Source organism: Homarus americanus, unplaced genomic scaffold (genome assembly GCF_018991925.1).
Source record: "Homarus americanus isolate GMGI-L3 unplaced genomic scaffold, GMGI_Hamer_2.0 scaffold31037, whole genome shotgun sequence".
Classification (NCBI taxonomy): Eukaryota; Metazoa; Arthropoda; class Malacostraca; order Decapoda; family Nephropidae; genus Homarus; species Homarus americanus.
Window position 1 is genome coordinate 24,379,904 of NW_024722227.1, and position 13,435 is coordinate 24,393,338.

Sequence of the window (13,435 nt, forward strand, 5' to 3'; positions counted from 1 at the left end):
GATAGAGGTTAGCACTCTATCAAGATCGGCGTAAAAGGCCTCCTTGATGTCATCCTCTGCATCCAGTGTTGGGGCGTATGCACTGATGACAAAGGTATGACGTGAGTGATTCAGTGGGACTCAAAGCATCATGAGGCGCTCGTTGATCCCAATATGCATTTCAGCTAGCCTCTGTAGGATGAGTTGGCGAATGACAAAGCCAACTCCATAAATGCGGTTTCTCTCCACAGCAGGCTTACCCTTCCATAGCCAGACCCCTATTCTGTGAGTTGACCCTCATCTGGGAGCCGGGACTCACTAATGGCTGCTATGTCAATGTTATACCTAGCCAGCTTTTCTTTCAGGATGCTAATTTGTGCCAGTATCCATAAGGGTCCTGACATTCCATGCAGCAACCATAAGAGGTTGTATATTTTGCTTTTGTTTGGATCTTTAATTTTGATTGTGTTTTCGACTGCATAAGGATGACCTTACTGGGTTCGGTTGCCAAGTCAGGTTGGTGTTTTAGTCGGGCTATGTTAGCGCACCTTTTCTTGCCCCCTCCCCATGTGGGGTGAACAGAGTGGCTCCTCGAAAGAGCTCCTCAGTCGCACAGAGAGGAACGGATTGCACTGCTGCAAAGATCCCAGTGCATACACGACCATCTTATCTGTGCCGCCCAGGTGCAGACTTGTGACTAGAGACTCCCGGCAGTCATCTCTGCCTGTCCCCGTCGCCACTCGTCAGTCGCCATAGGACTTTTTGGGGTATAGGGGTTTTGATGATGATGATAGGTATGATGAGCTGGATGATGGTTGAGCGTGAATTGATTTATGTGGTGAGGCAGGAGGGCAGACTGCAACCACACATCTTGGCTCTCCCTTTTCCTGATCCAGTGGTGCAAATGTTGCAACGACTGGGGAGATAGAGAGTTGCAATGGACTGCCGATAGCTTTGCTTTAGTAGCCTGTCCATCGTGCATTGCCTTCGTCCGCTGGTGTAGTCGTTGGGTTCCCATGGTGGTCACCTCTTCCACCTATACCGCCGTTGGTGTCTTGTTGGAGCCCTGTAAGCATGTCTGCCTGATGTGGGGTTCCCCAGCAGATTTTTTGTTCGGGGTTTACTCCCGTAGACTTATACGTACCAAGCTTAATCCACGAGGCAGCAGGGTCATGGTTGGTAGGCACCAGAGCGTGTCCACATGCCAGTGGGCCTATGCGCCATCTCTCTGGGGCCCACTGCTTCTCCGAGATCCCCTGCTGGTCAAGCCTAGGCCCACGAGGCACCGAGTTACCGTGTGTTGCCACGAGGAGGCACAGCAGGAGCCTTGATGGTGAGGAGGCTGTGTACTGGTAGGGGAAGAGTTTTGCAAGTTGCTTCCCTGTTCGCTACGAGAGCTAGCCAACGTCAGCAGCTGATAGCGACAGGGAGCAAGCAGTGCTTGCACTTTAACACTGACATAATGCTGTCACACTAGACGCATTTCACCACCCTGCGTGCGAACACACACACACACACACACACAACTATAGATTGTCAGACAAATTAATTAACAGGCACATAAATAGATAAAGACAGACACACCTAACCAGCAGACGGACAGACCTTAATATGTTACTGTGAGAGAGACAATAACGAGGGTGAAACGTCGACCTGGATTTAGTATATACACAAAGGCGTCACCTTCATCTTGTGTGTGTGTGTGTGTGTGTGTGTGTGAGTACAGGCATGTTAGGTATGAGTTCTTATATCCCTGACAGGTGTAACAGCTTCATGTTGATGATTTACTGAAGTTCCTCATAGATCCCCTGGATAATACTTCATTGCCCGTCTCGAAAGACGACTTCATCGAACTCATCAAACTATGTATTAAGGATTGTAAATTTGAATTCAATGGAGAATATTATGTTCAAAAATTTGGTATGGCAATGGGTAATCCACTCTCACCTGTATTAAGCAACCTATATATGGAATTCTTTGAAAAAACTATTAAGTAATATTTTACCACCTTCAGCAGTCTGGTTTAGATATGTAGATGATGTATTATGTCTCTGGCCATGTAATGAGGACCTAAAAGCTTTCCTGCCACAACTTAACAACTTAGCCCCCTCGATCAAATTTACTGTGGAATTAGAGCATGACTGTAAATTGCCTTTCCTAGACTGTCTGATCCACAGAATAGGTAACACCTTTAAGTTCAGTATTTATAGGAAACCTACTAATGTGTGTTCATAGATTCATAATTATTCTGCCCACCATAATAGTCATACAGTCAGTATTTACATCAATGTTTTTACGTGCTTTGAGAATTTACAGCCCGGAATTCATTGATGAGGAATATAAATATATCTATAATATTGGCTTCAACCTTTAGTACCCTAGATCTTTCATAGACAAATGCCTTAACAATTACTAAGAAATCTTTCTATAGAACCGATCCCAAGCCCACCCATGACCATAAGAATCTCTTAGTATTACCATTTCACAAAAATTTCTCTCAAATTCCTTTACAACTAAAAACCCGGAACGTCAATGTGGCATTTAAAAACTCATGCACTGTTAAACAAATGTTAATCAAGAACTCCCCCAACAATACAGGTGGCTGCATTTATAAGGTTCCTTGCAAGGAATGTAATATGTTTTACTTAGGCCAGACAGGTAAAGATCTTGTAACTAGACTTAAACAACATAAATATAGTGTTAGGACAGGCCAGGAATCCAATGCTCTGTTTGTTCATTTGAGGGATAATAAGCATTGCATTGACTGGGATAATGCCTCCTCAATATTACCTTGTAATTCAATTGACAGTAGGAACATTATAGAATCCAGTCTCATTAAACATACCGAATCCGTCAACATGAATTTGAGTAATGGTATGTACAAACTGGATAATTTCGTAATTAAGAAGATTTGTAACCAGGTGAGAAGGTTGGGTCAGCTTACCCTCTGACCTGACTACCCACTGCTGCAGTGCTTTTTGAAGATTAGTAGGGTCATTACCTAATACCTGACCATTGTGGACTTGATCTCACCCCCCTCTGTATATATATATATATACACCTTGTTTTGTACTTCTCCTTAGTCTGTACTCACCCCTGAAGATGTGAATTACACGAAAGTGCTTGGGAACTTCGTGTTTTCTTCTTTCCTTGTGGTTATCAGCATATACCTGGATCACTCGCACCCACAGTGATTTACTTGCATATATATATATATATATATATATATATATATATATATATATATATATATATATATATATATATATATATATATATATATATATATATATATATATATATATATATATATATATATATATGTACCATTAGCATCAAGTCGTATTCTATAAATATTTTTGGCATTGCCTGTATTTTACGTTGAAATAAAAGAGCTAATCGTAATTGATGTTGGCAGAGCAAATACAACACCTGGCCACAGATTAACATACCATCAAGCGCCTCTGAGAGGATTCACGCCCCTGATTAGCTTCACCTACTCGTATATCAATATTGTAGTTTTTGGTCACTTTGTAATTGTATTTTTCTGGCTAAGTAAATTATTACATTATTAATATTAATTCAGTGTTAGAAAACGTGTCGACGATGGAAGCTGCAAGCAAATTAGCATCCTGTCATGGGGTGGGGTAAACCACTAGTTATTGAACTCATAACATTAATAGATCAACAACACGTGTCCGGCCAGCCTGAACTACGAGTATGGCAAGAAATGGCCTCTCTCTCTCTCTCTCTCTCTCTCTCTCTCTCTCTCTCTCTCTCTCTCTCTCTCCAATCAATGAGGGAAATTCAGTAACACGAAGCTGTTACACTTGTCAGGGATATAAGAACTCATACCTAACATGCCTGTACTCACACACACACACACACAAGATGAAGGTGACGCCTTTGTGTATATACTAAATCCAGGTCGACGTTTCACCCTCGTTATTGTCTCTCTCACAGTAACATATTAAGGTCTGTCCTTCTGCTGGTTAGGTGTGTCTGTCTTTATCTATTTATGTGCCTGTTAATTAATTTGTCTGACAATCTATAGTTGTGTGTGTGTGTGTGTGTATTTGCACGCAGGGTGGTGAAATGCGTCTAGGGTGACAGCATTATGTCAGTGTTAAAGTGCAAGCACTGCTTGCTCCCTGTCGCTTTCAGCTGCTGACGTTGCCTAGCTCTCGTGGCGAACAGGGAAGCAACTTGCAAAAGTCTTCCCCGACCAGTACAAAGCCTCCTCACCATCAAGGCTCCTGCTGTGCCTCCCCGTGGCAACACATGGTAACTCGGTGCCTCGTGGGCCTAGTCTTGACCAGCAGGGGATCTCTGAGAAGCAGTCGGCCCCAGAGGGATGGCGCATAGGCCCACTGGCATGTGGACACGCTCTGGTGCCTACCAACCATGACCCTGCTGCCTCGTGGATAAAGCTTGGTACGTATAAGTCTACGGGAGTAAACCCCGAACAAAAAAATCTGCTGGGGAACCCCACATCAGGCAGACATGCTTACAGGGCTCCAACAAGACCCCAACGGCGGTATAGGTGGAAGAGGTGACCACCATGGGAACCCAACGACTACACCAGCGGACGAAGGCAATGCACGATGGACAGGCTACTAAAGCAAAACCCAACAAACTGGGCTATCGGCAGTCCATTGCAACTCTCTATCTCCCCAGTCGTTACAACATTTGCACCACTGGATTAGGAAAAGGGAGAGCCAAGATGTGTGGTTGCAGTCTGCACTCCTGCCTCACCACATAAATCAACTCACGTGCAACCATCATCCAGCTCATCATACCTATCATCATCATCAAAACCCCTATACCCCAAAAAGTCCTAGGGCAACTGACGAGTGGCGACGGGGACAGGCAGAGATGACTGCCGGGAGTCTCTAGTCACAAGTCTGCACATGGGCGGTACAGATAAGATGGTCGTTTATGCACTGGGATCTTTGCAGCAGTGCAATCCGTTCCTCTCTGTGCGACTGAGGAGCTCTTTCGAGGAGCCACTCTGTTCACCCCACATGGGGAGGGGGCTAGAAAAGGTGCGCTAACATAGCCCGACTAAAACACCAATCTGACTTGGCAACCGAACCCAGTAAGGTCATCCTTATGCAGTCGAAAACACAATCAAAATTAAAGATCCAAACAAAAACAAAATATACAACCTCTTATGTTCGCTGCATGGAATGTCAGGACCCTTATGGATACTGGCACAAATTAGCGTCCTGAAAGAAAAGCTGGCTAGGTATAACATTGACATAGCAGCCATTAATGAGTCCCGGCTCCCAGATGAGGGTCAACTCACAGAACGGGGGTCTGGCTATGGAAGGGTAAGCCTGCTGTGGAGAGAAACCGCATTTATGGAGTTGGCTTTGTCATCCGCCAATGCATCCTACAGAGGCTAGCTGAAATGCATATTGGGATCAACGAGCGCCTCATGATGCTTTGAGTCCCACTGAATCACTTACGTCATACCTTTTTCATCAGTGCATACGCCCCAACACTGGATGCAGAGGATGACATCAAGGAGGCCTTTTACACCGACCTTGATAGAGTGCTAACCTCTATCCCCAGAGAAGATAAGGTTATACTTCTTTGTAACTTCAATGCCAGAGTTGGTAGAGATGCTAACATTTGACAGGGAATCATAAGGAGAAATGGACTAGGCAAGTGTAATCCCAACGGCCTAATCCTCCTAAGCAAGTGTGCTGCACACAACCTCACTATTACCAATACCTTGTTTAGCCAGGCCAACAAGTTCAAGGAATCGTGGCAACACCTACGATCCAAACACTGGCATCTCATTGACTACATCATTGTCAGAGAAAGAAATTGCCGAGATGTCCTCATCACCTGTGCCATGCGTGGCTCAGACCACTGTGACACTGATCATCGGCTTGTCAGAGCAAAGGCTCTCACTTCACGTCGCCTCAAAACGGCGAAGGCAGCAAGCCTCCAGAAGAGGTTTTAACGCAAAGCGTCTGGAGGAATGAGCGGTAGCACATGCCTTCAGAGAGCAGCTCGAACATGGACTGATAAACGACCCAACAGCAAACAATGCAAATCCCAGTGCCGAATGGGATATTCTTGGCACTGTCATGACAAAAACCTGCAGAGAGACCCTCCACCAGATCGAAAGAATACACCAGGATGATAAATGTGCTGCTTTTACTGACTGGCTGAACAACCCTCAGTCTCGGACCAAAGCTGATACCTTCAGCAAGAGGCCCAGTGGGAACTTTGCAATCTAAAGAACGACTAATTTAAAAATAAAGCATGTGAAACACAAAAACTTGCAGATCAGCACAAGATGCGCCAATTTTTCAATTTCACAAAAACATTTTATGGTCCAATCACTCGTGGCGCAGCGCCTCCTTCACTCATCTGACGGCAACTCCATAATTAAAGACGATGAAGGCCTCCTTCAGCGCTAGAAAGAGCACTACCATTCACATTTCAACCGAAACACCGATGTGGATGTCCTGACTACCCAGCAGGTCCCTCAGCATCCACAACTGACCCTCCTCAGTTATCCTCCATCCCTGGATAAGGTAGGTACTGCCATCAAACAGATGAAAAATAACAAAGCCTCAGGGCCTGATGGAATCCCAGCCGAGGTGTATAAAGCAGGAGGACATCTGCTTACCAGCCGTCAAAACTCTCTCCTGGAGAATATATGGGAAACGGAGGAAATCCCTCAATCTTTTAAAAACGCCTCCATCGTCAATATTTATAAGAACAAGGGAGACCGGTCAGACTGTGGCAACTACCGCGGGATCTCACTGCTCTCCGTGGCTGGCAAGATTATTGCCCAAGTCCTCCTTAACAGACTTCTTTCTGAGGCGGAAAACTTTCTCCCAGAATCTCAGTGTGGCTTTACGCCATCACGTGGCACCACTGGCATGAGCTTTCCTGCCCGCCAGATACAGGAAAAGTGCAGAGAACAGCGTCGTGACCTGTACATGGCTTTCATCGACCTAATCCAAGGCCTTCGACTCGGTCAGCAGGGAAGCCCTCTGGTGGACCCTCAGCCGTTTTGGCTGCCCACCAAAATTCATCACCATTGTGAAGCAACTCCACGATGGAATGAACGGCAATGTCCTGCACAACGGCACCCAGTCTGAGTTCTTCCCCATCCAAACAGGGGTTAAACAAGGGTGTGTACTGGCACCAACTCTCTTTTTCATTGTCTTGGCTGCCTTCCTTAATCGTGCCAGTGCCAATAGCCGGCGGGGTGGACATCTAGTACCGGGTGAAGGGTCCTTTCAACATAAGACGACTCCAGGCAAGAACAAAGGTATCGGCAGCTTCGATTACTGAACTTCAGTATGCAGACGACCTCACACTTGTTGCTCACACTGAACATGACCTACAGGAGATCAAGAACACCTACGCAGATGCGTATGCACACTTCGGCCTTGAGGTGAATGTACGTAAAACTCAGATTCTCTTTCAACCTGATCCTGGTTCAGACGCACCTCCACCATCCATCCAGCTTAACGGTACTACCCTCACTAATGTTACCCACCTTCGGTATCTCGGCTCTCACATGTCCATCACCGCAGACATCGATGAAGAGATTCAGCATCGGATGAGATGTTCATATCAAGCCTTTGGCAGCCTCCGTACCCGTGTCTTCAGCTGCAGGGAGCTGAAATTATCTACAAAGTTGCACGTATATCGAGTAGTGGTCCTCCCCACCCTGTTATATGGCAGCGGGAGATGGCTCACATTCAGGAGGCACATCCAGGCACTTGAAAACTTTCACCAGTGCAGTCTACGTTCCATCCTTTGTGTTCGCTGGGAAGACAAGAGAACAAATGCCAGTATTCTTGCTGACACCAACTGTAGGAGCATCGAGGCTACCATTATCCATGAACTACTACAATGGACTGGTCATGTTATTTGCATGAACGACAGTAGACTGCCAAAGCAGCTATTTTACAGGCACCTAACGAATTGTAAACGTAACGCAGGCGGGTAATTGAAAAGGTATAAGGATAGTGTAATCGCTCATAGGAGCGATTTTGGTTGTGCAGGACAATAAGACCCTTGTCGTTGACACGATGAGTATAATGTGGTCAAAACCTGTTGAATACAATTCACATATAACAACTGCTGGTACATCAGGACACAGTTTGAATAATACGATCACTATAGAGTACATAATTACACTTATTGAAGTCATTTAGAGTTCTCAGAGGATTCAACAGTTCACAATCACACTCACGTTTTGGGGTCTAGGGTTAGTCCAACGAGAACAAATATAATGTCCTGCAGGAAGATGTTGGCTGACGAGAATCAAGATGTTGCCTTTACAGTAGAAGGCGATAGACTGTCCCTCAGGCAGTCACACAGCTGCTATCAGCTCCATCTCGCTTAGTAAGCTATTCTGAGTTGTAAACAGTTTCTTCACTTAACATGTGGCCGGCGAGCACAATTGGCGTGGCGATAACAGATAGTCTTAAGGCAAACCTGAAAAAGTGCCAAATCGACCCTCTCACCTGGGAGTCGATTACTCCACATCGTAACGCATGGAGGAGCACCACACGAGAAGGTGTCAATACTTTCGAGTTAACCCGACTGCAAACTGAGGCAGACAAGTGCCAACGCCGGAAAGACGTCCCCTCCCGCATTAGATGGAGCCCTCCACATGTGCAGCGAATGCGAACAACTCTGCCGGTCTCGTATCGGCCTCTTTAGTTACCTTAAAACTCACCAACCTTGGTGACATCCTTAATAATTCATATCATTGTATCACAGCTGGAAGATCGTCATAATCGATTCCGAGTGACAGCAAATTAGTAGTCGTAGTAGGTATGTGTGTGTGTGTGTGTGTGTGTTTCTATCAACCGAATGAGCTCTTCTCAGCAATATAATCTTTGTAATATGTCCCAGTATAATATGTCTCACTAAAATATGTCACTTGTGATATATCACCTGTAATATATCGTATATACCACTGTAATATATTCTACTGTAATATGTCTAATCTTAACATATGAAAATATATACCTTGCTATAATGTATTCTATAATGATATATTCCATTCTAATATAGCCCAGAAATTCATTATATAGTATTGTAAAGACAGAGCCTTGTATTATATAACGAAAAGAAGTTATATATTCTAGAAAAGTTCATTCCAGCATTAGAATCAAAGGGTTTCCGTGACGCCTCAGGTAAAGGTAAAGTGTTGTGGAGAAGGAGAGAGTTTTATAAGCTGGAGAGGTGAAGGTTTCAATTCAGGTTTTTATGCGGCTTAAAGGGTACACCTCCCTCCACGGTACACACCTGCTGCTGAACCTGGATACATACACAAATGCGCACACCAGCACCCATAATTTCCTCTTATTTCGTCCCTACCTTTCTATCTCCCTCATTAAGTTCCCTCGTAGTCTGCTAATGCTGTGATTTCTGTATTTTTTCTGTCATTAATCATAAAGTGTAATTTTGTCGCACTGATAAGTAATTCGTTACAGAAAATTACTTAAGGTTGAAATGCTTACGTTTTCTGTGATAACATTGGGAGGACTGACTGAAATATTCTTGTTTGTAGTTTTTTTTCTCTAGTGCGATCGAAAAATCACCGGCAAGATCCCATTTATCTTTTTATCTCTCACTTTCAACCACTATAAAAGGATTAAATCTCTCTCTCTCTCTCTCTCTCTCTCTCTCTCTCTCTCTGGAGCCGTAGTGCAACTTAGTTCAGGCACGTCCCTACCCACCTTACAACCAGGGGATGGCATTCGCTTCTCACGAAGTGCGTGTGTGTGTCTGGGTAAATATTTCCAACCTTAGTGACTGACGCCGCTGGCTTGGTGCACGAATGATACGGACCAGAACTTTTTGCAGGTTGAATGGGCCTCGGCTCCAGTAGTCCACACTTCTAATAGTCATCAGTTAATAGCCATCAGTTCCAATAACTTTCAGTCCTAATAATCCTCAAGGCTATTAACTTCAAGTTCTGATAGGTCCTAACTTTGCCTAACTATCTGTTAGCGTTGAGGCTCAGATACACACCATTAGGTCAGGTTGTCTCGGGTTGCGCTGAGTATCTGTGTCGTGTGACGTAGCGAGGCCAAAGACCCTCGTGGTGGTGACAACACCAGACCCACCTGCACCCACCCGAGTGTTGAATGACGCAGCCGGGTAAGTCATTGTTCGTAGGATCTGAATTTGATTTTTCTCCCTATTACCTTAAACTGCCGCACCAAGTTGAACTCTCAGAGGTTTGTATGTTAAATATTCCCCTTATTCAGTTGTGGATATTAGATTACATTAATGGTTAACTTGAGATGTGACGCAGAGAGTCATCAATATATCCTCAAAATTTCGTGCTTTAATATTTACTCCAGTTGGCGTTGTAAGACCTAAAAATCACATCCAAATTGTAGATGATGTTAAGCAAAGACTCCACCGTCACCACGCATGTCTTCTTATCACCCCAATTCGTATTAAAACAATAAGATATCCCATGAGACCGAGACTGTGAGCCCAGACCAAACATAAGCGTCGGAACAGCCACTCGTGTAAGAGTTACTGCGTGGCCCTGTAAAGCTCTCAGTGCCTGGCCACACGCTGGTTACACTAACAACGGTAACAAAGTGAGTTAACGAGCGGGGGCAAGAGGAGGGAGGAAGGCCATTAACATATAACGTTTAGGGCATCTGACTTATGTCTCACTCACGGATTTCCAATAGTTCGTACATCTGAATTTTAGTCTTTGATATTTGTATGGCAGCGAGTGTGAGTGAACGGCCCACGTGAGTTAGAACACCATGAGAAATTCTTAATATGAACACGATGTAACTAACTTACTTCACCTATGATAATTATGAATTCTACAAAAAAACAAACATTGTTCCTTCATCATCATCACCATTATCATTATCAATAAACCTTCATAACTCGACTATTTCCTCTTTAATTACAAGATGAGAGGATAAGGTTTCATCACGTCAGAGTCTCAGTGTAATCATTTCGACGTTGTCTTTGCTCTTCTCTTTTTTGCCGTTACTTCAAGAAATTGCTTACTTACCCGGACACATACACCCTCTCTCTCTCTCTCTCTCTCTATTTCCCACCTCCATTATTTCACTTCTTCCTCCAACTTACCTCCTCCTCCTCTTACTCCACCTCCATCTCTCCACCTCACCTTCTTCCCCTCATATCCCTTTCCTCCTCCTCCTCCAACTTCCCCACTTCACCTCAACCTACCACGCCCACATCCCTTTCAAGTCACCTTCACAGCTCAATCATCTCCTGATCTCAACGTAAGGAAAATGGTCAAGCTTAAATCCCAATCGATCACCTCTCTCTCTCTCTCTCTCTCTCTCTCTCTCATCTCTCTGACAACTAGAAGGAGTCAACCTCTCTTGTATTTACCATGTTGTTGTAAGTCATCAGTCGTTTAACTTATTTTTGTGATTATTGAAGGTAATTAAGTCATCATACTGTCACACCTGATCTTCTGACTCAGGGCCCATTAGTTAATGACTCTCCCTCGTGTGTGTCAACCTTCGTCCCTGAGTCATGTCAAGCGAAACTGAGCTACTCTTATTATAGCAATTATTAATACATTGTATGGTGGTGGTGGTGGTGGTGGTGGTGGTAGTGATAAGAATGGTGGTGGTGGTGGTAGAAGTAGTGGTGGCAATGGTGGTAGTCCCAAACCAAACCCCAAACCCAAACCAAACCCACCACAAACCCCCAAACCAACCAACCTGAGCCAAACCTGCCAGCCAAACTGCTGCTGCTGCCATGACCTGCCACCCAGCAATGACAGTGCACCATCTTCACACAGCAGTAATGGTGGTAGTAGTAATGTTGGCTGAGGGCAAGTAGTGGTGATAGTGATATTAATGGTGATGATGATGATGATGATGATGAGGTGGTGGTGGTGGTGATTGTGTTATTGATGATGATGATGATGATGATGGTGGTGGTGGTGGTGGTGATTGTGATATTGATGATGATGATGATGATGATGATGATGATGATGGTGGTGGTGGTGGATTGTGTTATTAATGATGATGATGATGATGATGATGATGATGATAGTGATATTAATTATGATGATGATGATGATGATGATGATGATGATAGTGATATTAATGGTGATGATGATGATGATGATGATGATGGTGGTGGTGGTGGTGATGATAGTGATATTAGTGATGATGATGATGTTGTTGATGGTGGTGGTGGTGATAGTGATGTTAATGGTGATGATGATAGTGATAAATGGTGATGATAATGATGATGATGATGATGATGATGATGAAAGTGATATTAATGGTGATGATGATGATGATGATGATGATGATGATGATGATGATGATAATGATGTTGATGGTGGTTGGTGATAGTGATATTAATGGTGATGATGATGATGATGTTCATGATGATGTTGATGATGGTGGTGGTGGTGATAGTGATGTTAATGGTGATGATGATGATGATGATGATGATGATAGTGATGATGGTGGTGGTGGTGATAGTGATATTTAATGATGATGATGATGATGATGGTGGTGGTGGTGATAGTGATATTAATATTGATGATGATGATGATGATGGTGGTGGTGATATGATATTAATGATGATGGTGATGATGATGATGGTGGTGGTGTGGTGATAGTGATATTAATGATGATGATGATGATGATGATGATGGTGATGATAGATATTAATGGTGATGACGATGATGATGATGATGGTGGTGGTGATAGTGATATTAATGATGATGATGATGATGATGATGATGATGGTGGTAAGTGATAGGAGATATATTAATGATGATGATGATGATGATGATGATGATCGTGGAGGTGGTGATAGTGATATTAATGATGATGATGATGATGGTGTGATAGTGATATTATTGATGATGATGATGATGGTGATGGTGATAGAAGGATATTAATGATGATGATGATGATGATGATGATGGTGGTGATAGTGATATTAATATTGATGATGATGATGATGGTGATGGTGGTGGTGATAGTGATATTAATGACGATGATGATGATGATGATGATGATGATGATGATGATGATGATGGTGATAGTGATATTAATGATGATGATGATGGTGGTGATAGTGATATTAATATTGATGATGATGATGATGGTGATGGTGATAGTGATATATTAATGATGATGATGATGATAATGGTGGTGGTGGTGATAGTGATATTATTGAGGATGATGATGATGATGATGATGATGATGATGGTGGTGATAGTGATATTAATATTGATGATGATGATGATGGTGATCATGGTGGTGATGATAGTGATATTAATATTGATGATGCTGATGTAGATAGTGATATTAATGATGATGATGATGATGATGTTGATGATGATGATGATGATGATGATGATGACGACGATGGTGGTGGGTGATAGTGATATTAATGGTGATGATGATGATGATGATGGTGG